Source organism: Equus caballus, chromosome 9 (genome assembly GCF_041296265.1).
Source record: "Equus caballus isolate H_3958 breed thoroughbred chromosome 9, TB-T2T, whole genome shotgun sequence".
In the NCBI taxonomy this organism is placed as follows: domain Eukaryota; kingdom Metazoa; phylum Chordata; class Mammalia; order Perissodactyla; family Equidae; genus Equus; species Equus caballus.
Genome location: NC_091692.1, coordinates 83531808 through 83554965, shown reverse-complemented (window position 1 = coordinate 83554965; position 23158 = coordinate 83531808). Strand labels below are relative to the sequence as shown.

General features: G+C 43.0%; 1 protein-coding gene across 5 annotated transcripts in view; it reads left to right on the top strand.

Annotated features, from left to right (window-relative positions):
- Positions 1 to 23158, top strand: part of LRATD2 (LRAT domain containing 2) — a 70015-nt gene that overhangs the window by 39505 nt on the left and 7352 nt on the right. For 3 of the 5 annotated variants that reach the window (XR_002810473.2, XR_011421400.1, XR_002810472.2), the window contains 2 exons: positions 15146 to 15282; positions 17685 to 18098. The exons of 1 other annotated variant lie outside the window; for it this stretch is intronic. The gene's annotated coding sequence lies outside the window, so the exon portion shown is untranslated. Of the gene's footprint in view, positions 1 to 13673; positions 13753 to 15145; positions 15283 to 17684; positions 18099 to 23158 lie in introns of those variants that run through there. One more of the 5 variants, XR_011421399.1, reaches the window with a different exon arrangement.

Sequence of the window (23158 nt, the reverse complement as noted above, 5' to 3'; positions counted from 1 at the left end):
ATGTATTCTTCTCTGTATCATTTTAAATGGCTAAATAGTTTTGTGTTGTTTGAATGAACCATAGTTTAACTATTCGATATTGACGAGCATTTAACTTATAGTCAGCTTTTGAATTATTATGTTACTATTAGAAACCAATGCTTTGATGAGCTCCTTAACCTTTTGACATCTCCCTGCTCTTTCCACTGATATGATTATTAATCTTTGGATATATCAACCCAAACTGAATAGCTGGGATGGTGAGAGATGAAAGAGACAAACTATTCACACAGCTCTATACACAATATTTAAAAAAATCCTATGCAAGGACTTGTAAGTCTATCTGGAGAGACTTATTATGTCTGTGCTTCAAATGAATCACTTACCAAACTGTTGCTGAAAAAAATTCTAGCAAGATATTCCAAAATAATGGAGAGAGGAAACATAATAATTAGAATTCAGAGTAAGGTGCAAATGAGCGATAGAGGAATCTCGAAAGGGTTTTTGATTAGAAAGAAAAATGCCTGAGGAATCGTGCAGAAAGTGGAGACTGACAGGGAAGCAGACTTTCTCCATAATTTAGCATAAAGGAGGCTGCTACCCAGAAAGTGTTGCCTAAAATCAAAGATTGCCAGAAGTAAGGAGCCACTTTACGACTGTTGGTGTTTTTGTCGTTACAGAGCTTTGTGGAAAAGGGCTGGGAGGCACATGGCCAGGATTTTGGTCCTGGAGACTCAGCTGATGTTGCGCAAACTCACGCAAGTCTGTTGCTGTCACTGGCTGAGCTTTCTAAATCTGTAAAATAAGGACACTGGGTTAGAAAATGAATAAGGTCCCTCTTAGATTCTAGTTTTTAAAAATCCCAGGTCTTCTAAGATTTCACAGATAGACAATGAACAACTTAATGAATAAAAAATCACACAGATGCTAGGAGGTTAAAAGTGCAGGGGTCAGGGCTTCACCAAATGTTATTAAGCATCCACTCCCACCTCTACTTCAATCCTTTCACTTCTGCACTCCCTTCTGGGTCCTGTCAATTTACTATTCAGATCAACTGGCTAATTTTGTCTGAAAAGGGAAGGGAAAATCTCCGTGTCATAGGATACACTTTTCTCTTTGATGGATGAGGCTTAAATTCCAAAGAGAATGTTAGGCAGGAAAATCCAGCTCCTTTCAAACTAATTGCTGCATATCTGATTTATTTCCCTCCTTAATGCTGTTTATCTTGTTTTTATTCAAAATATAAAATTGCTCCCTGAGTTGGGAGATTAATGGCTTTCTTCTCCTTTAGCAACAGATCATTTGTGGACCCAGGTTATAAATAGGAGGTTAGAATCCATGACTCATTGTTTTTTCCTTTTTCATACAGGATGTCCCCTGAGGTTAACTGGCTTTTTTTTTTTTTTTTTTTTTTTTAAGTTAGAGATGATAACGTCTAATTATTTGTAGGCTGCCATGTTGGAGGTTTTCGTTTTCAGGAAAATGTAATGGTTTTCTTTTGTGCTGTACTCCTGGAAAATTTTATATTTTGATAAACTAGAATTTTAAACATCATTGAGCCATGGCTTGATGGATGACATTGTTGCTTGCTTGCTTGATTCATTCATTTAACAAATGTGCATTTATTGTATGCTGACTGTATAAGGAATGTGAATGCTCAGTGTCTCTGATGAAGCAGGTTTGACACTGAGGCTGGAAGGAATGCAGAGGTAGGGGGTTGCTTCTCAGGTCCTTTTGTCTTGTGCTTGGAGTTTATTCATTAGTTTATTATGTATTTCCTCCCTGAGTTATCAAACATCTGCTGCAGCTACAGATCCTGCCAGGGTTTTACAAAAGTATGGTGCATTTGGCATTCATTCATTTATTCATTCATTCATTCAGCAACCAAAACAATAACAAAACACGATGCCATCCTCCAACTAGGCTGTGAGATGTGGATGGAGAGAGGAAGACAGTTATGAAGGGTATTGTGTGACGTGCTTAAGGAGCTTTGATTGACTTTAGTATCTCTTTTGTTTTTTTCCTTTATCTGTGCTTTCTGGCACTCTGGCTGTTTAACTTGGTACTCTGTGCCTCCGTTTCCTCTGTGTTAAGTGGTGTATCCATCAGTGTCCAGTCAAGGAAATAGAATGCATCGAAGATATTTCTAGCAGAGAGGGATTTCATGCAGGTGATTAGTTACCATGTTTGGGAAGAGGAGAGAAGTAAAAAGGAGGAGAGAGTGACTCAGAAGTGAGGAAGCTTATTAGCCCTTGGCAGGAGTGCAGGCTGCATGTGCTGCTGATCTGCTGCAGGCCGTATTGCTGCTACTGCTCCCAGGAGGTCCCTGCAGCTGGGCACAGAGAAGCTGTGCTCTTACTCATACTGCTACCACTGAGGGAGGCACCAGCGGAAGCAGAGGGAAAAGAAAACAGTGCAAAAGCAAACTTCTCCCTTCCTCCAGCTTTCCAGGCTCTCCCCAGGGCCTCCCAGGGGCAGAGGCCCAACCAGAAGGCAGTGACCAGGGAGCCCGGGACATGTATTTTACAGGCTTCCACACCCGCGATGCGGGATAAAGGAGAACATAGGAGGGCAGGAATGGAGATGGCAGCTAACAGACAAATAACCAGCACAAACGGGGACAATGATGGAACCCACCTTAAATCGTTACTGTGAATTAATGAGTTAAAATATACAAAGCCCTTTGGAAGAAGGCCTGGTACATAGTCAGCAGTTGCTCTTAATGATCATCTAGTGGCTCATGGGAGTCGGGCAAGGCGTGTAAATAATGTAGGAACCAAATCAGATTTACACTGGAGAAAGCTCAGCTGGGGCCCACGGAAGAGCATGAGCTTTCAATGAGTCATGGGAAAGCCAGGGACCACTTCTCCAACAGGTGGTTGGAGTATCTGTGCTATAACAGAGTTGGAGAAGAGAGAATTGATTATAGCATTATTTAGGCAACAGAATTATCTAGACTTAGTGATGGAGAGGAGGATGAAAAAGGAGGGCAGTTCCAAGATGCTTCCAAACTTTGGAAATGGGTGATTGTACGGAGAGCAGGCGGCCTCATTGTTCATTATTGTGTTATCAGGAGAGGGATGGAGTGTGCCTTACTGATCATTGACTCCCTGCAACTGGGGTAGTGCCTGGTAGACTACATGGATGTGCTTGATTATTATTTATTGAAGGAATGAACGAATGAATAAATTGTCTAATTTCCTCACTTTACTAAAGAAGAAATTGAAATATGGAGACAATCAGTCACTTTCCCAGGAGTCTGTAACTAACAAGTAGCAAAGTCACTCGCCTGAATTTTATGTCCATTGCACTTTGCAGTGACCACACAGTCCCCACACAGGCAACATAACACCACAAACACACAAAATCTTTGGTCCAGTGCTGTGATCCTGGAATAGCTAGAGAGTAGATTCCTATTTTTTAAGAGAGAAATTGGGACAGGAAGTCACTTCAGCAGATTATTTCCATACAAATAAGCATGATGGCTGCTAGCATTTGCACAGGACACTTTTCAGAAAAGAAATGGAGATCAGTTCCATTAATTAAACTAGCATGCATTGTCTGCCTGGACAGTCTCTGTGCTAGGAGCTGGGATGTGCCTTCAAATAAAATGCATCAATGAACTTGCTCTAAGGGACAGACTCTTTGGAAATTTCTATTTCAGGAGCTTTTCTAGATTTGATAAGGTGGAACGCCGGAAGAAGATAAGAAAACCTCCTCTGCAGCACCTTGCCTGTCTCATGACAGTTGCTGTCACATCCAGGATTTCTTTGCAAACAGAACAGACCAGAGTCAGAGTGCATGTGAGGCCCGGCTGGGAGCCGGGACCTCTCCACCACACTTCCCAAAGTGAGGTCTGTGGATGTCTCGCATCTCTGTCACCTGGGATGCTTGCTAGAAGTGTAGGTTCTTGGGCCCCAACCCAGACCTGCTGAATCAGAATCCTGTGGGATAGGAGATTCCTGCAAGGATGTGCCTGAGAAATGCTTTTTCTGGCTTCATCAAGCCAGGACCTTCACCTGTTAGCCTGCCACTGACTTGAGCCTTCCCTGAAGGCAGAAGTAGTCTCTCCCGCCTTTCATCCTTTTCCTTCCTCCGGGCCCTCCTCATATGTTATACATGTCTATACTTTTGTGTGTCTTCCCACTAGTCTTTCTTCACTCTGCAGTGACAGAAGTCATTGTCCAATTGCAATTCCCCAGCTCCACAAGTTGCATGGAACTGTGTTCAAGTCCTTGAATGCGCTTTGCCTTCTCTTGACTCTAACTAAGCATCTGCACAGCTAGTCCTCACTGGGCCAGTCTCTCCATGTCTTTGTTTTGTTGTCTCTTAATCATCTTCTCAAACAGCTCACACATGTGCTCTTCCAGGAATCCTTTCGGCACCTCCCAGGCTGCCGCACATTCTTTGAGCTCCCCGTAGCTGAGTAATTCTCTTTATATTGTAGCTTTCTCACTGTTTCTCTGCCTCTTCTGTCTCTCACACTTGACTCTGCACTCCTGTGAAGGGAGGGAACTGGGTCAGGTTGTTGGTACCCCCCAGATTCTGATATGTAAAGTGAGTGTCCACTGAGTTAAAGGACAGCAGAGTTCACCAGCTAACTACATGTCCTGCCCTCTGGCACATTGATTCTGTGTTCTGGAGAAAGAGAGGAATAAACTTTTACCTCCAGACCATGGCTCCAGCTTAACAACATCTTCCGCTTCTGGGCAATGTGTCTTGGGCTGAATGAGCCTTGTTGTATCTTTGTACCCTTGGGTGATTATTATTGTTTGAAGAGGGTCTTCGGGGTGCAGGAAAAGTCCCCATTAGGGCTCAATGCCCTCTCCCACCCTGGGTAACTTGACCCGAGGAAATGGTAATGCAGCTTTTTCCTTTCCCCGGTGCTTGCAGAGGACACACTCTCTACTCTTCTGTCTCAGGAACAGAGGCCTGTCTCCAACACACTCAGTCATTTGTTTTCCAGGATTTGGAGTGGAATTAATTAAGTTGGAGAAGCATGGGACAATGCTAAGTATTATTAATGACACAATTAACAGTTCCTTCCTGCCGGGGATGGGTGGTTCCTGGCTCCCTTGGCAGCACTGAAAGATGGACTCTGTTCTTTCCATTTTCACTCTAACAAGCTCTGCTTGGTGCCCTGTGACTGTGCTTCTAGTCACTCCCTAGTAAGCTTGCTGCCAAGGACTCAGTTGTACTATAATGGGGCTGGGTGCCGGGATCCTGCTCACTCTGTGGCAGAGGAAGTAGATGGACCCAGGGATATCTCCTCAGCGAGAGAGGGAAAACCTAAGGGATGCAAAGAGGAAGCAGAAGTAATGTGAATTCAGCACGTGTTGTGTCCCAGGAGCTATGCTTCGTGTTTTACACATTTAATCTCATGGAATTTAAACCTCATCACAGCCCCGTATGGTAGACATCACTGTCTCCGTTGTACAGATACAGAAGGGGAGACTCACAAAGTTTAAACTCCTTGTCCAAGGACACACTTCTTGTAACTATCTGAGACAGGATTTCTCTCTAGCTGGGTTTGATTTGAAATGACTAGTACCCAGCCAACACATAGCATTGATATAGATTCTCTACAAGGACTTAATGGCAGAGATCTGCTTTATTGCAGGTCCTGCAAACCAGGATTTGTCCCCATCCCTGCCCCTCTGTAATCATCTCTTGGCTTGGTACTTGGCTCCACCATGGCTCTAACAGCCCCTGCCTGTCCCATTCATTTTCTTCTTCCTGTTTGTCTAGTCTCAGCCAGGAATGCCTCCTTGTCTGGATTCCTATGGCAGATGAAAGATTGTCAGAGTTAATGATTAAGAGACCTGCCTTGGAGTTAGCGTGCATTGAGACTAAATATCAGCTCTGTTAACTGATAACTTTGCACCTTGGGAAATGTATTTGAGTGTTCTATGCCTTAGTTCCTTCATCTCTAAATTGGGAATAATGGTATTTAACTCCATTACTGCTGTCCCCTAAAATCCCCACTCTCTCCTTCACCTCTTCAGCCATGTCAAGCATCAGCTTCTCCAGAGAGCCTTATACAGCCCATTACATTGACTTGAGGGCTCCCTCTCTGTGCTCTAATAATAGCCTATGTGCTTGCCTGGGGGATGACATCTACAACATTATAAGTGCCTATTGTGCTTGACCAGATTGTAAGCTTTTTAAGAACAGAGACCATGTATTGTTTACCTTTGGGTTCCCTAATATGGCATATGGTGAATCTTCAATTAAAGTTTGTTGAGAAAGCAAATTAATGAATGTGTGAAGTGATCCTTCAGTAGAGTTCTGAAAGATGAGTAGGTAGTTGCCACGCAGGTAGGGAGGCAGAGGGTAGAAGGAAGAGCAATCTAAATGGAAGGGGCTGTATGAGCAGAGGCTTGGAGCATTTGGGGATCTTTGGGGGAACTGAGAACAGCTAAGAATGACTCAGATATAGGGTATGAGGTAGGGAGGCACAGCAGCTCGGAGCCAAGGGCCTTGGCTAGGACCAACGCTTCAGAAGGCTTCAGTCTCAGGACCCATTGAGGTTTGAAGGGAATAAAATATTGATTCAGCTCAGACTGTTTTGTTGTTTTGATTGGTTCCAGTTGAGTCACTTCAGATAGTGCATTGATTTGGTCAGATTTTGAGACCATCCAATGGGCATATTTGTAGAAAAAACAAACAAAAAATACTTCCGATTCAAGTCACAGTTCAAAAAAAATCATGTTTCTTTAATTAAAAGAAGCACTTAAAACCAGTTCAGTATTTCTGAAATTGTCATCCATCATTCAGACTGTTGTGTCTGTGTTGCCAGAGGCGGGGTCATATTATCTTTTCCTCCCCACATTTCTGGGGCTCCTAGAATGTGAATTTTATCCCCCTTATTTAGTATCAGGAAGGTGATGTCTGCTTTTCCCTCCACTCCCCTCACTCACTTCTCCCTAAGGAAGGACAAATAATTTGTCTGAGTGATGGGGGCAAGAGTTTGACTTCCATTAGTTCAAAGTTTTTCAAACTAGAGTTATTACTAATTTGAGATGATGAAATCAATAAAGGTTGAGATTTACATTATATAAATATAGGGAACATTGTAAATATAATTTCTAAAAACTTTATTTCAGTCGTGTGTGTGTGTGCGCTGGGTGATGACATAAAGCATGTCTTTTATTGTGGGTCTTGGCCAAACTTTGAAAATCTCTGCCTTAGTGGGTGTGACTTGCCTGCGATGGACCCTTACAGGCCACTGCTCCTGCATCATCGGCCTGTCTTCACCTTTTCAGGCCACTTGGCTTGTTGAATTAGTGTGATGTCTACTCTGCTTGCTTCATCTTCAACGTAGTAAGGTCATCTGGTTCCAGGACCTCTTCGAGAGGCAGTCTAGAGGCCCGTGGTTTCCCTGGCCCCCTGTTAGGTTCAGTAGGTTGGAGCCAAGCTGAAGTTCTCTGTGCGGCAGACTGAGTGAGTCCTTACTTGGCAGAATAGCTGAGTGTTAATGTGCTGACAGAAGCACCCAGCCAGCCGAGGTCCAGCGGGGACTGAAATGCAGTTCTCACTCTATGTGCCAAGCCGTGCACCCATAGAGCTGCACTCACCAGAAAGGGTACCTTTTCTATTGCCTCTAAAGGTTCTGCAAGGGCTAGCAGTGGCCCGACTGCTTTGCACACTCCACCCAGGGTAGGGTGGTGGTCTAGACTTTGGCAAAGTGCAAGCCTCCTTTTTGGCTGCAGATCCAAGCAGGACTTCTCCAATCCAGCTTCATCCGTGATGAGGTTGACATTTTATTTCCTAGCTGACACTGGTATCTATTCTCAGTGGGTCCCAAACTCAGAAGATGAAGACTTGTAATTATAAGCTCTGAGAAACGACAACATCTATGTGCACCCTTGATGAAGGGTTAGTTCTCCACTCCCCGCCCCCTTCTGGAAGTCTGTTATTAAATCAATGTGTGTCTTACAGTCAGACATGGTATTTAGTAGCAAAGCAATAATGCCCGAGGTTTGATCCTGCTGGGATGTGGGGTCCTTGTCACAGAGTATAACACTGGGGATTGGACAAGCTCACTCTCGAAGGAGCGTCATCGTTGGTGTAAGAACTGTGGTTTCTGTGGGAGCCAAGGACCCTGAGCCAGCTCTGCATTTTAGACTTGACCTGCCCCAAACCATCTTCTATTTAGCAGCTAATGCTGTTTCCTCCATTTCCTCCTCTTTGTCTTCACAGACATCGTGCCCAGATAGACAACAAGGTGCTCACTCTGGGTTCTACTCCAGTTTCCTCCATTAAATACTAGTAACAACTACAGTATTAATAGCTAACGCCTTAAGAATCTTACTATGTACCAAGCATTGTTCAAAGTGCGTTCTGTGTAGTAACTCATTTAAATCCTCAAAAAAACACCTTGAGATGGGCGCTGTTGACATCTCCACCTTTTAGTAAAGGAACTGAGGTGAAAGGATGTGGAATTGGCCTCTGATGGGCCCAACCTGCCGTGCAGACAGTGAAGGAAGGTACAACCATACCAGACTCAGTCCCCACCACCTCCTGCACAGTGCTTTTGCTTTTCAGTGCAAAGTCCTCCGCAGGCAGGGAGGCCTGTGGTGCGGCAGGAGAAGCACTGTGGAGCCACAGACATTTAGTTTATTATTTACCCTGACTGAGCCCGAGTCAGCAGGGGGCACCCGGGTCTGCAGTACCCAAGATCATCCTCTTGGGTTCCTCTGTACCAAACTCAGTCCTTCCACTCCCAAACTTCTCCCCAGACCTTCCCTCAAGGGGATCTTGCTGGGTCACAGGTACATGTGTTTTTTTTTCTCATTATCACATCGTGATCCTCAGGAAGGGGTTACCAAGGTAACCAGGAATTACACAGTCTTTATGGAGACTTCAGTTCTGCTTAATCAGATTATGTGTTCTTGGCTTACTCTACATTCTTGAGATAGCAAGAACATACAATTTTCTTATGTAGTTTGCTTTTCCATATTTTATATTTTTCTCCAAATGTCTTCTTGACCTTCAAACATTTTCTGGAATTTACTAACAACTTAGTTTTCCTTTTATCTCAACATGAAAGCTTTCTAACCTTCAATATAATAGGTGACCCTTTGGAATCATGCTTCCCCTTGACATTAATCCCCTGGGGATTCCTGCGTGTGTGAAATGGGGAAGAGTTAGTGTCTTAGAAGGGGGTGACCAGATATTTCAGCTCCCTCCTCTACCACTGTATGCTCTGACAGTGACTTGTGAACATTATCCACAAAGCAAATATCAAAGAGGGACACTCTTGCTAAAAAAGATAATGATCCCCTCTCATTGTTCTGATGGTTAAAAGAGACATGTTTTAATGTCCCTGAGTTCTTCTGCCTTCTATTGTGTCACACTTTCTGTGAATATTTAAATAAACTAACTCAAGCCTCCATTCTATGTAACTGAGGGAAGTCCAACATCCTCCCCAAGATTTCTGAAGATGCTTACCTTTCTCCAGAGTACCCCATTATAGGGCTCTTCTTGCTTTAATGACTTTATTTTTTAAAGTAATGGCAGATATTTACCATAAAGAACAAAAACATGCATTAAAGTGAGTATCTGATAACACTCTTAGCCGTTTTCTTTAGCCATTCCCGCGGATAGACTATTTTCAGGCTATTTCTCTTTAGGACCCTGCCTAGCATGATTTCCTGGGAATTGAGACCTCCCTACATCAATTCTCTCTTATCTCTTTTTTTCCCCATTTCCAAGGACTCCACCCTACAGACTCCTGGGCTGCGGAGTGGGGCATTGGGATGGGATGACAACCCCCTTTATTTTTCCGAGCACATTATCTCCCCTTTGTTTCAGCCTCTTCCTTCCGTATCACAGCTGAGACTCGTCTTTCCAAACCAAAAAGGACATTAGGGTGTTTTCCTAAATTCCTGAGCCAGTCACTGCATATACTCACTTTAAGTAAGACGGAAACTTTGAAAAGAATTTTTTAATTCCCCCCTCCCCTACTCTTAAAGAGGGTTGAAGATAACCCTCTCCCTATTAGCAGCATCTGCTAGGAGAAGGGGGAGAGAGGACATGAAAAGAATTTATTCTCCACTGTCCAGACCAAATCCTAGAGGCCATGGGCTTTTGGTTTTTTATTTCTTTCTGTTTCAGATAAAGCGCATGGCAGATGATTGCAGTGAGCCAATAAATGGTGGTTCTCCCTGCGTCCTTCTTACCCTCCTCTCTTTCCCTGCAACAAACAAGAGGAAAGCAGAGCCAGAGAGCCCTGGTGCTAAGGCTCTGTCCGATTGTGATATTTCCCCAAACTGCTGCACTCTTAAGGATGGAGCCCAATTGTCCGGCCAAAACATTTCGAGGGAAACTTGGACACTTTCTGCAACTGTCTCAGCTATCTGGCATCACACTGACACTTACTGCAAAAATTTTACCGGCAACCGTTAGTGTCAGCATTTCTGTGAAGCTTGTGGTGGGGTAATTTATACTCTTTCCGGCTACTCTGCCTTCTAAATCCCCAGCGCATCCTCCCCCATTTTTGAGACCATCATTTCACTGGAAGAGTCTGGGTCATCTATCACCATCTTCCAGACTCAGCAGGTTTTAAGGAGCTCAGGAACCCAGAGTGCAGCCTGGGAAAGAGAGGACGTGGGAGGCAGCCCTAATTCACCTCAATACTGGTGGTCACAGAGACACAAGTCTCGTTGGTGCTGCTCTTTTTAAAATTTAGTTTTTCTTTTATTTTTTTGAGGAAGATTAGCTCTGAGCTAACGTCTGCTGCCAATCTTCCTCTTTTTGCTGAGGAAGACTGGCCCTGAGCTAACATCCGTGCCCATCTTCCTCTACTTTATGTGTGGGACACCTACCACAGCATGGTGTGCAAAGCGGTGCCGCGTCCGCACCCGGGATCCAAACCAGCGAACCCCGGGCCACTGAAGCGGAACGTGCACACTTAAACGCTGCGTCACCGGGCCAGCCCCTAAAATTTAGTTTTTATTTTTATTAAAGGGGTCTATGAATATGGTTTAAAGAGTCAAATAGTTCTACAAGCCTTATTGAAACAAACCCAAAAAGCTATGTTCCACTCCTTCTCATTTCCTAGGTTTGCAGAGACAACCGCTTAAAACATTTTTCTCCCTTGTTATGGGGTATATTCTTCCATGTCTCTAAATATTACTCTTTGGCTGTTCAGTTTTCAGTCTTGTTTATTTGATATCCCCTGTAGAATATGAGGATTTAGTAATCTTTCACACCCCTTCTCAAACCCCCACCAAAGATACACAATTTCCCCCTTTCCTGTCCTCCTAAATGTTTTATCTAAGTATGGTGAGATATACAGTGTTTACATTATTTAAAATATGTAAGTGTTATTTACAGGTAAACTATGTCATATATTAGAGTTGCATTTCCTTTCAGGCCCAGATTTTTCGCTGACGTTAGTAATTGTCTTTCATGTTTGTTTTCTTTGTTGTACATCTCGCTAAGTAATTCTCAGTCTCTCTACTTGTCCAAATGTCCTTTCCTCCTTTTCTGACACATAATGGGGCCTCTCAGTTTCATCTTCTTAAAGAAGTACCATCCAGGGCCTTCTCTATTCGGAGACAAAGCCATCCTTCTGCCTCTGTCTCACCATTGTGCTGGACCCTCCAGATTTCTACCATTTGATCCCTTGTCTCATGCACTCCTTGAATCTTTCTTGTTTTCTTCTCTTGTTTGTGAGCTCATCCTCAAGGAAATGCTTGAGGAGAAGGTGCATGGGAGGTAACATTATTGAGGTATTGTGTCTCTGAACGTATCTTCATTGTACATTCACCCTTAATTTAGAGTTATGCAGGAATAATTTGATTTTCTCAGAATTTTGAAGGCGTTCCTTCGGCCTTTCTTGTTAAAACTGTGTGGTCCAAAGCCATTTTGATTCTTGATCCTTTGCAAAGAAACCTCTCTCAGGAAATTTATAAGATATTTCTTTTTTTTCCGTTTTTTTACCCCTTGATTTGCGTGGTTTGAGTCTTTAAAAAAAATCCACAGCCAGCTCTGGTGGCCTAGTGGTTCAAGTTCACTGTTCATGACTTCAGCCTCCCAGGTTCACTTCCCGGGCGTAGAACCATACCACCCATGTGTCAGTAGCCATGCTGTGGCAGCAGCTCACGTAGAAGAGCTAGAATGGCTAGAATGACAACTAGGATGTACAACCATGTACTGGAGCTTTGGGGAGGAAAAAGATAAAAAAAGAGAAAGATTGGCAACAGATGGTAGGTCAGGGTGAATCTTTCCCTGAAAGGGAAAAAAAAAGGATTTCTTAAAAAAACTTCCATTTACGAAGTATTAATTAGGTGGCCTTTTTACTCTGGAAACTCATGTCCTTCCATTGGGGGAGAATTTCTTGAGTTATTTATTTGGCATTCTTTTCATTTTCTCTCTTCTTTCTTTCTAGAGTTGCTGTCATTTGGGTGTTGGATCTCTAGGAGTCAAACTCAGGCTTTTTGGTTGGTTTGTTTTTTCTTTTGCTCTCATTTTAATCTCTCTCTCTCTCTTTTTTTGTAACTCTAGATACTGGAAAATTGCCTCAACTTTACCTTCAAATGCTTTGGTTGAGTTCTTGGTGATAACTATTACTGGTATCATCATTTTCATTTCCAAGAGCTTTTTATGTTTCTCTGATATTTTTACACTTCCTCTTTTGGTTCATGGGTACAATATCTTATCTTGATAAGAGCAAAGCTTTGTGTAGCCTGTTTGTTTTGGATTCTACTTTTCATGCTAAAGTCTTCCGTAAGATGTCGAGCCATACTTGGGTGTCTGATGTTTAAGTATTTGGCTCTCAAGAGCTGGTTAGAAGTCTGAGTGCTTGCATCAGGTTCCTCAAATGTGGGCTTCACCATGGGAAGTATTACTTTGTCCATTTCATTGGGAAATGGTTAATGTTGTATTTAGTTCTTTATTTGGTGGGTGGGGGAGCTGTTGCAGGTTGGTTTCCTGGAAGTAGACACTAAGACAAAATTGAGGCACAAGATGTTTATTTGAGACCACACTGTGAAGGAGAGGGGGAGGAAGCAGGACTGGACTAAAGAAAGCAGTCAAACTGGTACACAGACCGCGGAACCAGAGCACCGTAACTGGCCAGGTGCCCTGGAGGGAGTGTTGCCCATCAGAGTGTCCCATATTGGGTGGAAATGGCCACCTGTATACCCCCAACTTAATCAGTCCTTGGATGCAGGCCATCCCAGGAAGGGCATTACTTTGGGCAAGGAGGATTCCAGCGGCTGAGCTAGACACCTGAAGGAGTTGACATGGCTCCCCTAAACTGTGCAGTCAATTGTTCCTTGAAGGGAGATCCTGGGTGGTCGATATCTCCGTGTTTATCACCAGGCCAGTCAGAGTCTCCAAGAAGGCGCCTCCAATCTCCTGCCTTCCTGCAGGATAGAAGCTTGTCCTGAGAGTTGAGTAAGGAGTGAGGGGAGGGGGTCACAAATCGTCTGTAAACTTCCTCATTATACCATGTTTTGCAATATGGAGGCTCCATCTTTGTCTGTGTATGGAATCCCACAAGCCAGACAGCCTTTTGTTTTATCCTTCCAAAGGATAAACCTTCAGGTTTTTTGCTGCAGTGGGAAAGGAATAGACTCTTGGTTCTAACTCATAGAGAAAGAAATGTGGGCTTTGACTGCTCCTTAAACCTGCTTTCAAAAAAAAAGTCCTGTTGTTAGCCCCCAATATTTCCATTTCCTTAGGTATACAGCACCACCAATTTCTGCTTCTTTGGGGACATGTGTGACACTGGCACAACCGGCTTCCTACTGCACGCCTCAGGTCAGCCCTTTGCAGTTTCAACGTCATATCAATCATCCATCCGCTTTGCAGCTTCCAAGATTTTGCTGCTGTTATGTCCTCTCCTGTTCTCTTTGTCCTTAAAATATTCCCTTTACTCAATTTTGACTGAGTTTGGGTAATTGAAGAGATGAATGAATGTATGTTACTGTCTTTAACTTGATTTCGTTTTTAAAGAAACACAGTATGTAATTTTCCTCCCCCAAAAACCGTAGAAATTCCTCAGCACAAATTAGAGAAGCAGCGTGGAATTTTAAAATTAGCAAGAGTTGATGTGGTTAATAGCACTTCTACCTGCTAAACAGGATCTTTACCCCATCTGAGCCTCATTTAACTGCCAAATGGGGATCGGAGTAGCTCCCTGAAAGTTATATCAGATCAAGTACATAAATTATCCGGCTTGCAGTAAATACATACTAAATTTAGCTTTTAGCTCCCTTTGAATCCACAAATGAATGTGGTTTATAATTAAAACATGAGAGGTCAAATAAAACACTTGAAATTAGGCTGTGGGTGGACATGCTTATTGTCTCTGTGGCTGGCAGCCTCTTCTTTGGATATAGTGGGTTGTAGATCATCCTTCCAGAATGATCCTGAAGCGAAAGATGGTGGAGCCCCAGTTCTCCACCTTTGTTATGCAGGTGGAGCACTGGTTTCTTGGAATTTCCTGTTTCCTTTTGTCTCACAGCTTATTTGTTTTTATTTCTGTTCTTGGCCTGAGTATCAGGCTAATAACAGACACAGCACGTACGTAAATCCGCTATTGACATAAACCCTGGTAGCTTTGCTTCTGTGGTTTAACTGTAAGGAGTGAAGAATAAATTTCAGTTGGGTGGCTAAGTGGTATGCATTATTCGTTTATGACTTCACGTTTAAGTTTGAGAGTGTGACATTCTTTGGGCTGTGCTTAAACTTTTTTGGAAAGCCTTGCAAACTAGGCCTAGCTGACTTTCCAGTCTCATTTTCATGCACTGTTGCTCTCTAACACTTCATTTGACTCCTAATTCCAAACACACACACACGCACGCACTCTCACATACAAACATATAACCTACACCAGAATCTCTCAAATTTTGGTCCCTAGACCAGGAGCATCAAAAATATCAGGTTTGCATATTAAAAATGGAGATTCCAGGAATTTAGCCTATAAAGAAGTAATTAAACTTTTTCTGCCACAGACCCCTTTGGCCTTTGGACTCCCTTCTCACAACAATGTTTATAAATGCATGCACATAGACTCACAAAGGAAACTGATTACACAGTTTTCTATCTCTATAAGTATATATAAATTTTCTGATGAAGTAATACATAAGCTTATTTATTAACACAAAGTATAATAAGAATTAACGTCGTTTCATAAATTCTGTTATTTCAGTATAAACATTACTTCAAGATATCTACAACAGTGATATGACTTCACAATACGTGTGGTTTCTGTTGGTGACGTCACAGAGACGGCTAATACTACCCTACGTTGTTGCCTCCTTTCAAAATGCCGAACTTCAGTTAGAGGTTAGTGAAAATAAAGATGTAAAATGTTTCCCATCCAGGTTCAAGGACTTCCTGAATTCTAATTATGTACATCAAGTTCAAAAAATAACTGAAAAAATTTTCCTCTAAATCTATTGAAGTAGAGTCTCAGGGAGAAGGCCAAAGAATCTGCATTTCAGCAAGTTTCCAGAACAGGAGAACCACTGCCTATGCCGCGTTTTCTAAACAGGCCACACTTTCCAGCCTCTGTGTGCTATCAAGCCTTGCCCCCACGATTGCACTGGCCTTCCTGAAGCCTAGTGAGCACATTCAGCTGGCTCAAGTCTTGCCAAGCCTTCCCTGATAATTTTCTCTATCCCCTGCACCCTGTCGTCAGGCAGATTTAGTTTCTTTTTTGATCTCGGCTCCATAGCACTTCTGGAATGTACTCATCACTCTGCTCCCTGCTCTACCCCATCATGGAAGGGAAGGGTGGAATAGTGTCATAACATGTTCATGTTAGCTGGAAAAACCCAAAGAGCACATGAAGTCCTGGGCAATATATTTCACATTCCTACTGACATAACCCAACCAATAGAGAATCCAGAAAATGGTGATGGGCATTTTGGAGTGGCTTTTTTAGATAATTTACCTTGTCCCTGAGCTCCATTTCATGAGTTTCAGGGTTTTGTCCTAGGATTTCCAAGCACATTCCTCAGCCACCTTCATCACCTTGGACCCTTTCCCACTTATCTCCTTTCCTCCCAAATCAACCCTGTGAGCCGTTTACGCCATCACTCCCCTTGTCCAACCGTCAAGCAAAGTCCTCTCTTCATTGTTAATTATTCTCTTATCTGCCTGTTTCTGCAGCTGGTAGAGGCCTAGCAGGGGCTTCAGGTCTGCAGGATAGAGGCAGAAGGAGAAACAGTGGACTTCACAGGGCTCTGGTCTCCAAGTGGATTATATTTTTAAAAAATCTACAGACTTTATTCCACAAAGACTAGCTCCTGTGAACCCATCTTCTGTCCCATATTATGCTGAAGAGAGTCTGTCTTCTGCCCCAGTCTGAGTTACCTTATTGAAGTCACCAACTCCAGGAAAGGCAGGGAGGAGGAAGAATTGTTGGGAGAGAAAAGCCCATCAAGTCACCCAGAATTACTTCTCCAGGTGCTTATCTTATCTCTCCAGGGCCCACTGTTTATGACTTTTTTTCTTGTTTGAGGAAGATTGGCCCTGAGCTAACATCCGTGCCCATGTTCCTCTACTTCATACGTGGGACGCCTACCACCGCATGGCTTTTGCCAAGTGGTGCCATGTCCGCATCGGGGATCCGAACCGACGAACACCAGGCTGAGAAGTGGAAAGTGCTCACTTAACCGCTGCACCACCAGGCCAGCCCCTAGGGCCTGCTGTTTAAAAGCAAGTGATTTGTTGGGCAAATTAACCTCTTTAGGTTGAAATTCACTTCAATTGTAATAATATTAATGTTACACAGGTTTATTATATAAAGCATTTCCCTCAGTGTCACATACATAGTAAGTGTTCAATAAAGAAGAGCTTTTATTGTTCTTTGTCTTTTATTTCCAATAATCAGCAGAGTGCTGCCACATAATAGGTGCTCAGTAAACTCTTCAGGACTTGAAGGGCAAGAAAGACATAAAAACCCCAGGAATCGGGAAACCTGGGTCCAAGTCCTACCTCTGTCACTGACTTGCTTTGTAACCTTGGACCAGTCTCATCCTTTCTAGAGTAAGCACCCTCATTGATCAACTGAAAGGATTGGATTATTTAATTTCAAAAGCAGGAGCTCCAGTTTTTCAGAATCAACTAGGGATCTCTCGGGGCTGGCTCCGTGGCCAAGTGGTTAAGTTCTTGCGCTCGCTTTGGCGGCCCAGGGTTTCGCTGGTTGGGATTCTGGGCACGGACATGGCACCACTCATCAGGCCAAGCTGAGGTGGTGTCCCACATAGCCGAACCAGAAGGCCCTACAACTAGAGTATACAACTATGTACTAGCTGGCTGTGGGGAGTAGAAGAAGATAAAAAAAAGAAGATTGGCAACAGATGTTAGCTCAGGTGCCAATCTTTAAAAGAAAAAAGAGTCAACTAGGGATCTTAATAACAACAACACCACAAACGATAATAGTAATAATATAAAGCAATGGTATTGCAGATCACCACCCTAGAATTTCACAAGAAAATCTGTATTTTAATTTTTGAGTGTGATTTTGATTATCAATCAGATTGAGAACTGCTATTCCAAGGTCCTCTTATCTCATCCCTCAGAGATTATATTTTAGAACAGTACAGGGAATCATGCAAATAGTCTTAACAGGAAAATAGAACATGAAATCTTTCCAATACACTGAATTTTTATGTCATGAGAGCATCTTTTATTCCTTTGGGCTCTACTCCCTCATTTATTCAATAAATATCTGTTTCGAGGTCACTATATGCTAGGAGCTGTGGAGGAACCAGGAATCCCAGAGCGAACAGCAAGCACATGGTCTTTTCTTTGGAAGAACTCGAAGCTGGGGGAGGAAAGACAAGAAAACCAGTGATCCCAATACGTGTCCCTGTCAGGATACAGGGGAAGACAAGATGCAGCGGCACCCAAGAGGAGCTCAGAACTCAGTCTTGGGTGTTTAGAGGTGACCTCTTGAAGGAAGTCACTTCTGGCCGCCTTCTCTCTTCATCTACCAAAACAAAGGGAAGCCTTCCTCGAGGTATGAAGGCTTCTTAACAGCAAACACGCTAAGCTGAACGACAACCTGCAGATTGATTAAACAGCCAAAACTCCCCCCTGTGAAATGGTAAAACATAATTAAAACTTTGATGCTATTAAATTAGAGAAAAAAAGACCGTTGTTTCCTTTTTTTTTTCCTAAATAGCAGCTGAATGGAATTCTTAAGCATCCACTAAGTACTCATTATAGACTCAAGCCAAGCTGCGTCTGGGCTTCCAGAAGTGTGGGAGTTTGCGCTGGAGTTGCCAGTTTCAAAACTGGGCAGCTTGGGGTGGGGGTGGGGGTCTTTTTTCCTAACTGCATCATTAAAATTTCCCTAGCGTGGACAGAAAAGTTATTAACTCGCCAATGAAAAATACTTAAATGTCATTAAAAAGTTTCGACTCTCTCATAATTCTCCTTAATGGTACAAAAATCAGCTTTGGACTCCAGTTCTGAGATTGCATTTTCAAAGAACCCTGCGAGGGAAGTCTCAAATTACCTAATTACCATATTTATTGCCAGATTCTGTTTTCTAATCCCTGATGACTTTGTCAGATATATTTATGTGCTGTTCCTTTTCTTCTTTGGCCGTGGGTACCGAGCTAGACTTTTTGCAATCTGAATTGGAGAGTCCTTTGGTTATGGACAATAGAAGGCAGGCTGGGCAAGAATAGCTGAAAGTCACACGCCACCAGAGCCAGACAGGGAGGGGAAACGTGGCTGGCTTCCAAGTGATCATTACCGGCATCAGACACACCATATTGTAATTACAATGGATATAAATTAAGCTACACAAATAATCTGGCTCCTCTCCTGCTTAGAAGATCTGAGCCAGCAGCCCCCCTCTTGAATTCTGCTCTTCTCCAGAAGGAGTGGTTTCTCTTTATTCTTCCTTAATTGAAGTTTAGCCACAAAAAAGTTTGTCATCACAAAGGAGAAAATAAATGGTGATCATGATGCGGGCTTTGTGAGTCGAGGAGTCGAAAGAAAGATTTCTTGGATTCTCAAGGTCTGGCAGTAGTGCTCTGTTATTCAGAGAATAGCATGGAGTAGCATGGGGACAGGACCCATGGGCAGTAAGAGCTTCAATGTGTTGAGAGTTTGAGCTAAATTTATAAGGCATAGGTATAGAGTAATTTCTTTACAAGACAAAGGAAAGATCATGAAAAAAATCGTTAACATGGTATCAGTGTAGGTGGTTCCTGGTTATTGGGTGGTCCTATAACTTTGGGTAAGAATCAGGTCGGATCAGGTCAGGATGTCCTATGCTCCTGGAGGATGATATAGATCAGTATGTAGGGCAGGACACCTTGGGCTTCCCCCTGGGGCAGCCTGGATCCTCATCAGTCATATATAAGTGTGTGCTATGGTTCTATCCAAGGGAATCAATGGCCAGGACTTTGAAGATTTTAAGAGAACTGTGGCTTGTTTATGGATGCCAAATTGCAGTTGCATACAGTTCAGCGGGCAGCCCTGTTCTGTTTTTGCCTTTGTTTTTGAGGAGGTTGGGCACTCTCAAGAAAAAGAAAACCCTACTTTATTTCAGACATTCTCTATGTCACCCAGTTCTCTGAAAAAAAAAAATGCTTTGATGGGCTAAAATGAATATAACTTGACTTAGTGATTCCTGGTCTATTTTCATTTACTTCTTCTCATTAAGTAAAGATAAAAGAAAGTATATATACACACATAACTAAACAGAATAAAATAGAAAATCAATCCTTGAAAATGCTTTCTCTTTTAATGATCAAATATACTGTCTGGAAAGGCTTTGTGTTTATGTACTGGTTATGGCTGAATAGTTTTAGTATCTGCTTTTAAATTAAGATCTTCCTAGCAACTTTTTCTCTAAACTATTGCCATGTTTTCATATATCTCTTCCCCTCCCCTTTTAGGTTAAAGAATATCTTCTTTTAATGGCTGAGTGGTTTTCAAATATCATTTTAAATTAAGATATTCTTAACCACTTTCTCCCTAAATTCTTGCAGTATGCTGATATATTTCTTTTTCTTCCCTCTAGGTTAAAGACTCTCTTCTTTTTTTTTTTTTTTTTTTTAAAGATTTTATTTTTTCCTTTTTCTCCCCAAAGCCCCCCGGTACATTGTTGTGTATTCTTCATTGTGGGTTCTTCTAGTTGTGGCATGTGGGACGCTGCCTCAGCGTGGTCTGATGAGCAGTGCCATGTCCGCGCCCAGGATTCGAACTGACGAAACACTGGGCCGCCTGCAGCGGAGTGCGCGAACTTAACCACTCGGCCACGGGGCCAGCCCCTAAAGACTCTCTTCTTCTATATAGACCCTTAATTAATTAATTTATTTTCTGAGGAAGATTTGCCCTGAGCTAACATCTGTGCCAATTGTCCTCTATTTACTGTGTGGGTCGCTGCCACAGCACAACTGACACGTGGTGTAGGTCCACACCTGGGATCTGAACCTGTGAACCCAGACCACCAAAGTAGAGTGTGCTGAACTGAACCACTACACCAAGGAGCCAGCTGGTACCCTTTATTTTTTCAAGAGATCCAGTTGTTATAATCCCAAATAGATGCTGCAGTTAGCCCCTAATCATTCTTGGCAAGGAGACCCTTTGCTTCCAACATGCAAATAGAGATTTGTTCCCTGGACTACACTGTAACATCGTGAGGAAATAATATGCCTCACAGCTAAAAGCACAGACCAAAACTGAGCGGAGGCTTCCATAAACGTGTCCAATTACAAGAGTACACCAACATATAAATGATAATGATGTCCTAAGCCACAGAAGCTGAACTGGAGCTTTTATGTTTAGAAAATGAAGGGAGGAAACATAATGTTGACTGAGCATTGGAAAAGGCTAGGAATTATGCCTAATGCTTTCCTAAAGTTTTCTTCGTCATTCTTCACACGAATCCTGCAAGATGAGCCTTATTATCCCAATTAGCTATTTATTCATTGATTGATTTGTTCCTTATTTGCACACACAACACCCACAAACTCCTTCACTTATTTACTGTGACAAGAGATTCTCACATATTGAGGTATATGGGGTAGCTATTCTGGTTCAAAACGGATTCAGCTTGAACTAAAAAAGACTGACTTATGGCCTATCAAACACACATTGTACATCTGCTTTAACCATTAAAGTGAAGAATGCACTCTTTTAAGATAAGAATGCACGTTTCCCCTCCTAGGACACCAGTATTAGCAATGCCTACTGGTAATGCCCGTATTAGGACTCCTGCAGGTAAGTTCTCTTTCCAGGACATCAGGGTCATGTAGACCTGCTAATTTGCAACTGAATGCCTCTTTGAAACTTTGGTGAATATGGATCCTGCGCATGTTTAATGTATGTTCTTTGTTCTAAAAAGGTTTAAGACTGTACTGAAAACCATGCTTCTCCAGAAAGCTTTCCTCCTTTGTGGAAACTGCCCTCCGAGGTTATCATCCTCACCCTGCCCCAAGGAAAACTGACCTTATCTCTCCTATCTAGAATGGTTATTGGGTATTTTGCGTCAACAACTGGATGTCTTGCTATGACCAGACACTCTGCTAGTCTCTGCTGTGCAAGGGGAGTCAACCCTGTGTTTGAGGTGCATACAGTTTAGTGGAGTGGGTGAAAGTGAGGATGGAAGTGAGCAAAAAGATAAATCCTGAAACGGTGAGCATCACTACAGAGATATGAATGAAATGTTGAAGCTAAGAGCAAAACCTAGAGTCATTGAGACATCAAGGACCTTTCTCTCCTCTCTTTCCCTAGATAGAAACTACAGAGAACAAGGGCCTTTGGCTAAGAATTTAATTGAATCCTTGCTAGGGCAGCACTTGCGCTGATTTTCTTCCAGTAATGAAGGAAGGAGCCCTTGCCATGGGCTCTGTTCTTTTTCCCTCTAACTTCCATGAGACCCAATTTGGAAAGAGGGGAGGATGAATAAAAGGACTCAAGTCTACTGTGTGGGATAATGTGATTTATAATGCTATGAGTAGAGACAAACTTTTCAAATTAATGAAGCACTTCCAAAATTAATTTCTTCCTACTTTTGGTTGAGAGTAATTTTATCTCCAAATTTGTCTGGCGTGGTTGTATATATTGGGAGTGTTTTGCCTAGTAAGTGTGTCTGCACTGCCACTCGTGGGAGGTTGTAAATGGATGGGATTTGGAGGGCCTGAGACTGCCTGGACCTTGCTGGGGAAGTCTTTTCCCCTAACCTGTGAACTGTCAGTGGTAGTCAGTGAAGGGTGTTGTGTGGTGTTTTCTGATACCAAATGTATGTTGTTTTTCCATGCTAATTCTCCAACACCAACTGAGTGTCCAACAATTCAATTCAATTCTGACACTAACCACCCAGAGTTAGTGCAGGCCCCACGAGACTGCCCCCTCTGCTGACACCAAGTGCAAATGGGATGCCCAGGCTACACACACTTCTGTTCAGCTGACCACAAATTTCCATGACTTCTCCCTCTCAGGTTCTATAATCAACTAAAATGGCTCACAGAACTCAGAAAAATGCTTGCTTACATTTACTGTTTCTTATAAACGATAGAACTCAGAAACAGCCAAATGGAAAAGATGTGTAAGGCAAGGTATGTGATAGGGGGCTAGGGGCGAGCAAGGAGCCTCCTTGCCCTCTTTGACACGCCACCCTCCCAGCACATGAGTGTGCTCTGCAATCTGTAAGCTCTCTGAATTTCGCTGTTCAAGAGTTTTAATAACCCAATCTCCAGCCCCGCTTCCCTCCCTTGAGGTCAGGGGTAGGGTGGGTGGATGGGGGAGCTGAAAGTTCTTACCCTCTAATCACAGGTTTGGTTTTTCTGATGACCAGCCGCCATCCTGAAGCTATCTAGGGACGTCTACCCTGTGACACCTTATTAGTATAAACGCAGATATGGTCAAAAGGGGCTTGTCGTGAATAGCAAAAGACACTCCTATCACTCAGGAAATTTCAAGGGTTTTAGGAGCTCTGTGCCAGGAACTGGGGACAAAGACCACATATGTGTTTTCTTGTACCTCAGTTCTACAACAGTCAGTAGAGGAGAGGGATTTTAACCCAGGTGCCTGACTCCTGAGTCCTGCTTGTGATTCCACATTATTTCCCCTGCCTGTCCTTGGCATTAATACAACAATCACACCTTGTAAGAAGATCCAAAACTCAGGTGGTAGAGTAAGAGGACAAGTGAAGTGACAGCCCCAAGGGCCCACAGCTGGCATCTTGTGA